Genomic DNA, 13,583 nt, shown 5'->3' on the forward strand with positions numbered 1-13,583 from the left:
TTCATTGGAAGAATACTAAGAAAATGTAATCCGAAAACAAAGGAAGTAGGTTACAGTACACTTGTTCGCCCACTGCTTGAATATTGCTCACCAGTGTGGGACCCATACCAGATAGGGTTGATAGAAGAGATAGAGAAGATCCAACGGAGAGCAGTGCGCTTCGTTACAGGATCATTTAGTAATCGCAAAAGCGTTAGCGAGATGATAGATAAACTCCAGTGGAAGACTCTGCAGGAGAGAAGCTCAGTAGCTCGGTATGGGCTTTTGTTGAAGTTTCGAGAACATACCTTCACTGAGGAGTCAAGCAGTATATTGCTCCCTCCTATGTATATCTCGTGAAGAGATCATGAGGATAAAATCAGAGAGATTAGAGCCCACACAGAGGCATACCGACAATCTTTCTTTCCACGATCAATACGAGACTGGAATAGAAGGGAGAACTGATAGAGGTACTCAAAGTACCCTCCGCCACACACCATCAGGTGGCTTGCGGAGTATGGATGTAGATGTAGGTATGTTTGCTAATGCCTGGATCACATATGGTCGTCAGTGTGTCAGGGCCATTAAAGGGTCTTTTCTGACTATCTCGTATTTTTGCTTACTAATTCCCACATAAGCAGCAGACCATCTGAGGCAGTCCACATAAAACAAGAATTACACATTATATTACACTTCTAAGATGTTTGCTAAAGTAGGAACATAAAAATCCTATATAACTTGAGAGTAAAGGAGCCTTCTTTTGCATCAAAATGCATCTCCTGTGGATGTCAGATAAATGTGCAAGTCTAGGACTCACTGACTATGAGAGAAAATACTCTTGACAGGCATCACAACTATTTGTAATAGAGCAACGTGGATTATCCTACTATTTGTTCTTATGCCACTCCTGACATCAATACAATTTTTTTCCTTATTTGATCTTATTTTGTTAATAGTATATACACAACAGTCACTCAAAATGTCTAATTTCTTATTTAAACAGTGGTTCTTAAAACTTTATTACTCACAGTGTGAGTTCTTAATTACTGATAATAACGTTATTTCTAATGAAACATTCATGATTTACTATACATGCTAACCAGTCACCATGATATTTTTATCAGTTAATAGTTATTTCTAAACTGGTATTGTTCATTTGAAAGCCCTTATTTTCTTCATTTCAATGAAAGTTTTACTTTTCCTAAAGCTTCATTTCAAAGATTATTCAAATAAAAAATTTCTTGTTCTAGAATGCTCCAATCTTAAATTGTGATTATATCCAAAACTCAGTAACATAGTTTTGCAGCCCTGATTTTTCTAAATCCAAAAATGTCTCCTTTCATTAAATTAACATGTTAGTTTGTTAATTACTCAATTTCGAAAATTATGCTTTCTTACGGTTTTAACAGAACTTCAGGAATCCACGTTTTATAAATATTGCTCTCCCACAAAATAGCAACTACCCTTTGGCAATGCACTAATTACACTGATATTACTTTAAAAACTTATGTCACTGTCTGTTGTGTTTTGTCTCTTTTAAATTTCCAGTTTTTAATTTTATTATTTAACGTGTAATAAATGTGTATTTTACCATTTTGTGGTTCCTGTAATAAGCACGTCTATAAATAGGTGTGGCACACAAAAACGCCAATCAGTCGGTGTTTAACTAGCAAAATGTACAAATAGATGTGACTACATGATTCTCATGTCAACCTGCATCAGTGCCAAAATGATAAAATGTGAAACCACTAGATCAATCAGAGTAATGTAGAGTACTAAACTCATCTGCGACCAGTGAACTTTATGAATGTTTGTTAATTAGGGTATCTTACTGATCTATATTTAATATTGAGACTCCAGCATATTTCGAAGTTGATCAACAAAAATGAGAGCCTTATGGACAAAGAACATGAAGTGATCGAAAATCATTGCCACAGTGTAGTGTGCTTTATTTGGTAAATGTCAGTCAAACCCATCAATAGCATGACGACGACTCAAGACAACAGGTTGTGAGATTACTGAAGCTGAAGAACCAGATCAGTAAACTTACATTCTGGGAACTTACATATTGTTTCTACAAAATTGTTTTTAAGAAGGAACCCTGTGCCTTTCAAACCTTTCAAATAGACATTTCTAAACATACAAATGTGGATCCCTTCAGTACTGAAGCTTAATTTCCTCCATTTAAGTCCTCCATTCTGTTGAAGTACCGGAGCTCTCTGCTACGTGGCCTCTATTTTATACATTTCTCTCATTGGGAGACAAGCTGTGTGGGGGAGACCTGGAGAGATTTTCAAATTATGTTATGTTGTCAAAATATATGCTCCATAAGCCACTGAATACTGCATGATGAGCAAACTTTCTCTACTATTATTGGTTATGCTCTTTACGTGCTTCATCTATGTGTGTGGTGGAGTGAATGCCCACAGGCCTTTGTAAGTGCTCTAATCATCTTCTAATCATCTTGTATGCTTCTCAAGTTGAATGTATGATGGAGTAAGCTGTTTCATGACGCATTTTAAATACTGATTCATTAAATTTACTGAGTACTGTTTTCCAAGCTAAATCTCATCTCTCTTCAAGTATGTTGCAAGTGCACATCAATATCACTTTCTCAAACCTAGTGCCTTACAGCACATCTCTGACAGCAACTGACCTCTTCCTTGTTGTTTATTTGAAGAGGATCACAAATTTTTTGGAACAAATATTATGCAATTTCTTTACCTATCTTTTCTCAATTTCTCTGTGGTCTACATGACAGTAAAAATACAAGTGTTATTAACTCTTGGAAAAGTGTGTGCCCTTCTCGATAAAATTTGCCTTTCATTAGTGTTTCCAGTTTAAACGTAGAGGCAGTACTAAGCAGTACCATGTGACAGGTACAATAATCTTCTGAAACAAGAAGCTCTTGTCTTTACAAAATACATCACCGGTGTTTTTGCAAAATATGAACAAAATTTTAAGGGCTATATTAGGATAAAATATGTTTTCCATTTTTTTCCTTCTTTATTTTTTTTTTCAATGACGTCACACCCTCTGCTCCACACAAGTAGAGAACCAGAGCTCCACACCTGGTGACAATCAGAGCTCCATAAACAGTGATCATCGGACTGTGCCTTGTCATAACAGATGAAACCTACTTTGTATGTATCTTTCCCCTCGCATACCTCTATGGTGTGTGTGTGTGTGTGTGTGTGTGTGTGTGTGTGTGTGTGTGTGTGTGCGCGTGTGTGTGCGCTGACTGGGACAAGATTTTCACTTTAAGACAGACGAAGCAAATTTTAATTTTTTCATTGCAATTTATTCACTCTCAACCAGGATTACAGGTTAACCGTAACTCATTCTTACTAACTACTACACATGCATTTCAAGTTGGTGAATCAATTCTTTTACAGTCAAAGTATCGTAATTTTCTATCGACTGTTCAGTGACACTGTTCTCCAACTCTTTTTTTGACAGTGCGGAGTAATACTGATAATTTAGTGGCACACCCACTCTGCTTGACACATACAGCATTTCCAGACACTGAAATTATGTAAGGAGCATCTGGGTTCAAACCGCTGTCTACTCATTTTGATTCAGGTTTTCCACAGTTTCTAAAATCTTTTGAGGCAAAAGCCAGGCTGTTCCTCCAATGAGAATGGAGTCAACTTTCATCTCCAACTTTCTACAGCTGAGCTAGTGCTCTATCTCTAAGGCCCGCAGTGTCAGAGGCATTTTTAAGCTTCAATTTATCTCCGTTTTTGTCACACAGTGCAGTCACACATTGTAGTGACACTCAATTCTCAACTATGAATCTGTAGTTGCAGTACAGTTTATTACGATAATCACCTGTCTGCAGACATACAAGGATGTTTTTAATAGTCTTCACGGGTTTGCCACCGGATCATGTTGTGCAAATTCCACATTATTTCCTTGGAGCAACTGTCCAACATCTTCAGGTAGTTCAACCTTGTTGGTCGCTAGGTTGCTCCGAGAAATATTGTGCAATTTGCAAAACGTGATCCGGCGGCAAACCTGTGAAGACTATTTACAACATATCTGCTGGGAAAGCTTGAAGAGTCACATGTAAGGATGTTACTTTTAGTATTCTTAACCAATACACATTTATTTACTATTACAACTCTCGGAATGTAGCTTTTTTGCAGGATGATTTACGGCTACCAAATTACCTTTTGCAACGAGACTTTTCATTAGATTACGAATCAATACCTGAAACACTGGAAAAGATGAAAACTGAGCCAGGTAAGTTGCTGGATAATATTTGCATAAAATTACTAGAGTTTCAGAACTATAACATGCATTTTAAGGGAGAAGACGGAAAACATTTATGGGGTGCATCAAGTTAGGCATTGCACAAAAGGAGCTGGGTAACAACAGTTTTTCTTAAACTGTTGTTATAATAGCAGTCCACTGCTCGTGGTCTCGCGGTAGTGTTCTCGCTTCCCGAGTACGGGGTCACGGAGAGGTCAGGGATTTTCCGAGATGACTGGGTGTTGTTGTATCATCTTCATCATCATCATCATTCATCCACATTATGGTCAGAGGAAGGCATCTGTCAAAACGCATGGGACTTCATTTCCATTCCCTATAATAGCACTCCAGTATATAGTTAATGAACTTTGTAAAGGACACAAAGAAACAGGTGACACGACTGAGAGAAGAACAAAGGTCATATACATACATACTATTATGTGCTACATTAAAGTTGAAAAAATCTGCTCCAAACAAGGTTATCTAAGTAAAGTAAGAACTGTGCAGACATTTGATAAACGTATTTGGTTGCTCCCAGGAGGATAGTGATGGTAGGCATGAAATACTTTGTTTCAATGGGCACAGCAATGATAAAATTCTAATGTGCTTTCAGTAACCAACAGAGAAACAAAGGCAAAAATGATAATTATGAGTTGGAATATTGTTATTGTTGCATGTTTCATTGATCTTTTGCACAATAGATCGTAACAATGTGGAGCAAGTCATTTTACATTCACATCGCAAACTAATTTTTACATATTGTCACATTCTGAACATTTCTAAGGTGTTTTTTTCTCTTTTTTTCCAAAAGGGAGAAAAGGTATACAGATGTGAGTTAGTAATTCCTACGCACCACCTTTTACACTTTACAGTAATACAAATTATTCCATGGAAAAGGAGTTTCCAAGGACATACTTTCTCAGTTTGTTTTCAGATTTTACTTTGGTGTGTGGCAAACATTTTACGTACCAGAGTAAATGATCAATATTTTTTGTTGCAGCACTGGTAATGGAAATAGGTCATGTCCCTCACAAAGACATGATTCTGGGACATACCTTAATGGATTTAGGGGAATAATGGAAAACCTAAACTGGATCGGCAGAAAAAACTAGAGCGAAAGTCAACACACGGAACGGCATAATCCGTAAACTTACCAACTCACACTGGGGAGCAAACCCTGAAATTCTACGTGCATCATCCCTGGCATTGTGCTTTGCTACAGCTGAATATGCATGCCCCGTATGGAGAAGATCGACACATGCTCAGAAGCTAGACGCAGCACTGAATGACTCATGTTGATTAATCACGGGATGCCTGAAGCCTACATGCCGTGATGATCTCCTTTATATGTGTTCTGGAATAGCCCCCCCCCCCCCCCCCCCCTCCGATCAGACGGCAAACGTTGGCGATGGCCGAACGAAGCAGGCAGTGCGAAGATAGAAGACATACCCTGTACGCACATCAGCCAGCGGAGGCAAGACTTAAATCTAGGAAAGACTTCATAAAAGTTGAACGTCCACTAACCGAAAGTCAGTCTACAACTAGAGAATCAATGTGGAAACAGAAATTGGATAAAGGCAGTCTGAAAAGTTGGAACATTAAAGAAAAACTTCCTGCTGGATCACAATTGGAATGGAGCGTCTGGAAGAGCCTAAATAGACTTAGAATGGAGAGTCTGGAAGAGCCTAAATAGACTTAGATGTCAAATGGGAAGATCACAGGATAACCTAATCAAGTGGGGATACGCCGAAGAAGAGCCCTGCCAATGTGGAGGAAAACAAACCATGACACACCTGCTGACCTGTCCATCTTTGCTGGCCCCATGCATTTTCCAAGACCTGTGGTTGGCCAACGGCGCTGCAGTGAAGTGTGCCGAACACTGGAGAGAGATATGAGCCTTGCTTTAGACAATAATGACGACTTACAATATGTGAAGATCATGAATGTATATATGAATGTATAACTATCATTTACTTGTATTTGTAATCTAGTATATATAGAGTATTAATTAATTACAGATGTAGCTCAGACACGATTAAATGAAGATGGGCAGAAGGACATTTAAAAAACGTTCTCTCAAATGTAGTTAACCAATGCCTCACTTTGGTCGGTAGTATTATGGAAGGTGCGGGTGTGGTAGTAGCTGGGAATGAAGCACATGTACACACACATGCTGCAGAGCCTGTTAGCACCTGGAGACTACTAATATGCTGGTGCTGGAAAAACAATCAATATCACACGAGTGAAGAAGTGGGAACCTGCTCTGTGACAATATATGGTGTGTTATCAGAATGAATTCTCTATCAGTTCCATTCATTCTCACTGTAGCTTGTTAATCATTATGCTGACACAATAATGTGAACATTGGTTGCAAATTAGCTGCTGCATAACATGGGCAGCCTCACAATGGCTTCCCTTCTTGATTAACCAAATTACTTGCAATAGAATTGGGTTAGGTAAGATTAGTATGCTGCAAAAGACAGATCGTACAATGTGATTGAACCATTTTGCAAGGAAATAATGGTTTGAAAAGGAACAAAGTTCTCATGGCTTGGAGGTAACAAAATGTTACTGCAGATAGTGAGAAGTAGGATCATTTTTCTGGTACAGTTTCAGAAACTTGTAAGGAAACTGGTCAATGTGTTCCAAATCATGCCAATATTGGATTATGTGAGTGTGTTTGAAAGAAGTCACTTATTCTGGAACTAGCTGAGTTTGCAAGGGAAATGTGCTTGAAAAGTGAGCTGCCGAGTAAATGTAAACAGCGAAGGCAGAAATAAAAGTCCCTGATTTCCAAATACAATTGGAAAAAAGACAAGAGACACAGATACTTAAAATTTGTGGCAGCATGTGTTGTAACTTGGACACATAACAAAACTAGGAATGTTAGTACAACTTTATTAGACTGTGGCATGTACACCTATCACCATAACATACACTGAGCACAATAAGATAAGGCAAGTGTATGCAAGCACTAATAACATGATAGCTGAGCATGATTGTAACACGGCAGGGCTTAAATAGGCTCTCGCCCATGGTAGGCTCTATTGGAAGTTGACAGTATTGCTCTTTCATGGCGCATTCTCATGGATTACACCACACTGATAATCCATGTGGCTTTCAAGCGTGCATACATTACTTCATCATGCAAAGCAACTCAAAACGTTTTGTGCCCAGTTTTTCCTAAATGATTTCTTTTGTATTGCTTCACATGCTAAATCATTACCAGAAATGATTACACCTCAAGAAAGAGCCCAATGAGAGAGTCCAATGTGTGGTGTGGTATGCAGAAACAAAATCACAATCTGCTGTCCAAAGAAATTTTTGATATGATTTCAAAGGAGGACTCCAGACATGAAGATCATTAAGGCTTGGTATGAGAAGTTCCTAGCCACTGAAGTGTAAACAGACAGTCAGGTTATGGCAGAAAACACATATCTGATGAAATGGTAGAGGTGATCAGAGATATTTTTCAAATAAGCCCAGTAAAGTCTGTTCATCGAGCATCACAAGAGCTACATATCCCTTGTTCTGCAGTATAGAAGGTGCTGCACAAACAACTTTGATTGTGCACTTGCAAAGTTTCAATTGTGCAAGCATTAAAGCAAAATGACTTGCATCTTTGCCATGAATTTGCTACTGAGATGTTGGACTAGTTGAGCAAAACTCTAACAGTCTAGGAAATGTCACTTTCTCTTATGAAGCAACCTTCGCGACATGTGGAAAGATTAATCAGAACAACACTCACATCTCGGACTCGGATAATCACTATAGTTTTTTAGAATGTGTCAGATACAGCAAACAGGTGAATATATAGAAAGAAACTTCCACATGGGAAAAGTATATTAAAAACAAAGATTCCAAGACTTACCAAGCGGGAAAGCGCCGGTAGATATGCACAATGAATGTGTGTTTTATTCATTGTGCCTATCTACCGGCACTTTACCGCTTGGTAAGTCTTGGAATCTTTATTTTGAATATATATGTATATATATATGCGTGCGAGTGCGCACGCGCTGCTGCTGGAAGACAGCATACTTGTACCATTTTCTTCATCAAGCATGCAGTAACAGGAACTGTCTATCTGAACATACTTGGGAAATCTGCTGTCCCTCAGCTTCTTCACTTCAGCCAAAGGTGATATTCTAACAGAGTGGTGCACCACTTCACTAGAGTTTACGTATTCATGACATCCTCAAATGAACATTTTCATGGTAATGGATAGGATGTGCTGGTTCAACCAACTGACCATCATGATGTCTAGACACAACCCCTCTGCATTTATTACTGTAGGTTATGTGAAAAATATTATGTATAGACATTGTGTATGCCTCACCAGTCTGTGACATTGCCAACCTCTACAGAAGAATTGCACATGCAATAGCCTCCGTCACCATAGATATGGGCTGAGGTAGAGTACTCTCCAGATATTTTACAGTTTATGAAATGAACCCATGTAGAAGTGTATTAATTTTTTGTACAAAACTTGTTAGGTTACTTTACATGATTCTGCAAGTTGCAAGTATCCACCATTTGGAAAGCAGAGACGTTACATGTGATTATCCTGAATATCAGTTATGATGATGTTGAAACTTCCTGGCAGATTAAAACTGTGTGTCGGACCGAGTCTCGAACTCAGGACCTTTGCCTTTCACAGGCAAGTGCTCTACCAACTGAGCTACCCAAGCGCGACTCACGCCCCACCCTCACAGCTTTACTTCTGCCAGTACCTCGTCTCCTACCTTCCAAACTTTACAGAAGCTCTCCTGCGAACCTCGCAGAACTAGCACTCCTGAAAGAAATGATAATGCGGAGACATGGCTTTGCCAGAGCCTGGGGGATGTTTCCGGAATGAGATTTTCACTCTGCAGCAGAGTGTCCGCTGATATGAAACTTCCTGGCAGATTAAAACTGTGTGCCGCACCAAGACTCTAACTCGGGACCTTTGCCTTTCGCAGGCAAGTGCTAGAGCAGGCTAGTCAAGCAGCACAGAAATGGTGGTCTGTCAAAGCAATGAATGGGTTGCCAAATAAACATGGTAGGGATCTGTTGATGGTCTAAACAACTGCTAGGTACTCTTTCTTGGTTCTAGAGTAGTTTATCACAGACTTGGAGAGTACTTTGGAAACATAAGCTATCGCATATTCAGCACCTTCCTGTATTTTCACTAGTGCTAGCATGAAGTTCTGTCTTGGCATTCTCATCATATTATGGTAGGAGTAGAGATGTTAACAACTACTTCAGGACAAGGAAACATTTTTCTTGTACTTCTTTCCAGAAAAAAAATTGATGTCTCTTTTCAATAGTTCTTGCAAGTAACGTGACTTGGTACAGAAGTCCTATATGAACAGCTGGTAATACGACAACATTCAGAGAAAGCTTTTCACATCTCTAATCTTTTAAGGAGTCACAAAATATGTGATGGCTCTTACTTTCTCTGGATCAGGATAGACTCCCATCAGCATTCATTAAGAGCCCCCAAAAGTTTAGTTTTTTGGACATGGAAGAAGCATATGCTTGGATTCCGGCAGGGGCCTGCAGTATGAACATACTTAAACATAGTTGTCTGGTGGCTTGGATGTTTTTGAAATGACTTTTAAAAAATGACAATGTCATCCAATTAGCAAAGACATGTGGCCCATTTAAGAGGCAGAAGAAGGTTGTCCGTCATGCATTCAAAGTTGGCTGCAGCATTACACAGTCCAAATGGCATAACTTTGAACTCATAGATGCTGTCAGGTGTAATCAGGCAGTATATGCCCTGTCAGCCTCATAAAACTCGATTAGGCAGTAAACTGTTTGAATGTCCATGGTTGACAAATAGTTTGCTACTTTCAAGCAGTCTAGGATATCGTAACTGCACGCCAATGCGTAGACATCCTTTTCCTTCAGTTGTTCAGTCTTCAGTAATAAATACAGGAAGGCCATGTGCCATCCTTCTTCCTCACAAGCACCACTGGAGACGACCTCAGATTCAATGATATAATCTTACAGCATCTCTTCCACTTCCTTCCAGATTACCAGTTGTTCAGATCGGGACACGCTACATGAGTGCCAGCTAACCGGTGGCTGATCTCCAGTGTTGAAAAGGTGTTTTACCATGGGTCACTTAGTCTACCTTTCCTGCACTCCATATTTGAAAGCACTCAAAAACCGGTGCACAATGGCTAACACTCATCAACACTGTTTCTCGGTTAGACCAGATCCTATTGACAGTTTGACAATAGATTCCTACTCTGTGTTGTCTGTAGTGGTAACAAAGCATAATTCTTTGGCAATGGCACTGAATTGCCCTTCCTGGAGTGGTTCAGCTGCCCCTATGCACATATCTTTAGGGGTGAGCCATGGCTCCTCGTGACAATTACTGATCCAAAGTTCCCTTTGACCATCGCCAATGTTTATGATCATCACTGTCATGTAGATTTCTTTTAGGAGCCTAAGAAGCCTTCTTCAACTGATGAAAGTTTCACAATTTAACTGTGCACCTTCGTTATTGACAGAAACTAGTCTTGTTGATGATGGAGGGATAAAGTCGTCTTCAATGATAAATGACTGACCAGGGCAATCTTTATTATATGCGCTTGTTAGAATAGCTCCATCAGGAGCTATGGTCTTGTACAGTCAATGACTGCTTGTGATACCTGCAAGAAGGCCCTTCTGAGAAGAACATTATGACTACATTCTGTTAAAATAACAAATTATATGGGATGTGTGCTGTTGGCTGGATGTATTTCCCATTTGTGACATTCAGCACAATTGCTTATATATCACGGAACATAGTCTTCTTTAGCTGACAATGATAAGCTTTTGTCATTATACAAAAGGAAGTCCTCAAGTTGACGTGCACCCAGACAGGTTGTTCATTGATGATGATGTCTAGACATATTTGAGATTTGCTGATATACTGGTAACTGTCATCTAAAGAAGATTTTCATATGTGGCAGCCGCAAATCCAAAGATGGTTGCCTCATTTAGCTTCCTGAATTTAGTGGCTGAGCGAGTGGCAGGTGTCTATGTCTATAGGGATCAGCTATGGCATGTTGGGGAGCCACTTTGTCCAGAATATGGTGATGGTCTTCTTCCCCCAGATAAATTATAATCATCTGCAGTTGACTTGTGTACATAGAACTGTTGTGATGGTTGACATCTGGTGGTATAGTAGATGTCAAAAACTCACCTTTTCTCCCTGCAGTAACATGTGTCAAAAATGTATCCTCCTCCCTCCAAATGTCTGTTCTTCTTTGGGGCAGCATACTTGATGGAGGAGTTAGTTGTACATGTTTTGGTTGGGTGCTGGATTGTTGTTCCACAGCTGTGCATAAGTCTGCGTTGGCTGAGTCCATTGTTCCTGGCAAGTTTGACTGGTGGCAGAGTTTGGTGCTGTGGATACACACACTACTTCAACATTCTCTATTACCTCCTGATGTATGGTGTCAACATCCATGACTGCTACCTCTTGCTTACTTGGTTTGACAGTTCTGGTTGCCATACACTGCAGTTTCTGTTCTCACACTACCTGGTGACAGAGGTAAGGTTGTAGTGGTCTTCCACAACTTAGGAACCATATTCAGGAGTCGGTCATACTTCTTTTGTCCGACTCATTTCTGTAGCACTTCCTCAATGTGCTGGCACCACTTGATGAATTCCTTGGTTATTGTCACAATCTCTATCAGAAGCATTTGGAACGTATCTTCTGTGATCCCTTCCATAAAGTGTGAGATTTTGTTGGCTTCTGCGATATTCAGATTTACAATGTGGCATAGAACTGTAACAGACAATCTGCAGGACTGTGTTGATTCCCATGATGCTGGGGCCTATTCTTCAATTGTTCTTCCATTATGTTGACTTTGTACTGATTGTCACCCAATGTTTTCATGAGTACAACCTGGAATTTGTCCCAGCTACTGATCTTCTGCTGATAGTTCTAGAACCACTGATGGGCTGTGCCATCCTCATAAAAGCATGCATTTGCCAAACACATCATGTCACCTCACCTAGTGTATTTGTGACTCGGTCAAATCCTTTCAGCCATTTAATTGGATCCTGATCAGTGTCTCTGGAAAACGGATGCCTGATATTAGCTGACTTGTTGCTGTTTTGCAATCCACTGGTATCCTGAATATATGGACCTTGGAACAATGTGCTGTCTATCCATGTATGCGATGGCTTTTATGTTGCCAAGTTGGAGCCAAGGTGAGCAGATCTTCTAAAATACCCAGCATCTCTAACAAACAATGTCCTGTCGTAACGACACTCGAGTCCAAATCCAAAAGCAAGGTCATCAACAAAGCCCAAGACTCAGCACTGAAAGCATGTTTATTACGAACACCAACATACAGCCAGAACAGAACTGAACTTCTCTATGGAATGTGCTCTTATTTATAAAAAAAACATGGAGTACTTCAGAATATACAAATGTTACAAACAGAGGAAATTTTTAGATCCTTCCAGAAATGATAAATACTACATAGTAAATAACTGCTGGTGGTCAGGTTTCAAGTGGAGACCCACAGCACACCAGCCAGTGATGCTAACCACTACACTACACTGCATACACTTCAGCTCATGGCAATACAAATAGGTAGATATGAAAACATTACTGAAGCCATGACCAAAAACAGAAAAATAAGCACCATGCTTGGTTCATGATATTTTGTCCTTTAAAATACTGTAGGATCATTCCATGAGTCAGTCAGTAACTCAAAAATAAAATTTCGTGGTTGATATAAAATATGTAGCATATGGAAAGGATGGATTCTTGTTTATACTGATTGTTTTAAAAATGCAGTGAAATGATCACATTTATGTAACAGGGAAGTTAACAGAAGTGAGGTGTATAATGGATTAGAATATTATTCATAAAATGTTGGCGATAATTACTCTTTCCTCCAACCATGTACTGCATAGTTGTTATGGAGGGAATATTTTCTGAAGCATCGGGATTATTGTCATATAAGTTGTTTTATAATATCTCAAACAAAATAACAAATTAGCTGACGGTCAAACACGGGAAAAATCAATACTGGCAGCTCACCTTTGCCAGCATGCACAATATGGCTGCAGCAGTAACAGTTGTAAACTTCAGTTCTAGACACCCTCACATTGTCCCTGTCAGTGAGTAGTCCTGAGTTTACTTGGCATGATAGTAATATTCTTAGCAGTTTCTTGCAAACTTCTGCCACAATTTTCAGACAGTCTGTTGCATAACATAAACACACTAGACAGAGAAGCAATACAAATAAAACTGCTTCACATGGTTATGTTACTGGCCAAAGGCTGTTATAACTAGCACTTGAGGTAGCAGAGCGATACTGACAATATTAAACAGAACAGAAGGTATGACTGAGATC

The 13,583-nt window shown here is 39.4% G+C and overlaps 1 protein-coding gene across 3 annotated transcripts in view; it reads right to left on the minus strand.

The window, feature by feature from the left end:
* LOC126279035 (fibroblast growth factor receptor substrate 2) overlaps positions 1-13,583 on the minus strand; it is a 42,253-nt gene that overhangs the window by 13,621 nt on the left and 15,049 nt on the right. Inside the window, exon 3 of one of the 3 annotated variants that reach the window (XM_049979433.1) lies at positions 13,268-13,429. The exons of the other annotated variants lie outside the window; for them this stretch is intronic. The gene's annotated coding sequence lies outside the window, so the exon portion shown is untranslated. The remainder of the gene's footprint in view (positions 1-13,267; positions 13,430-13,583) is intronic. 3 annotated transcript variants of the gene reach the window in all.

The sequence above is a fragment of the Schistocerca gregaria genome, chromosome 6 (assembly GCF_023897955.1).
Source record: "Schistocerca gregaria isolate iqSchGreg1 chromosome 6, iqSchGreg1.2, whole genome shotgun sequence".
NCBI classification, from domain to species: domain Eukaryota; kingdom Metazoa; phylum Arthropoda; class Insecta; order Orthoptera; family Acrididae; genus Schistocerca; species Schistocerca gregaria.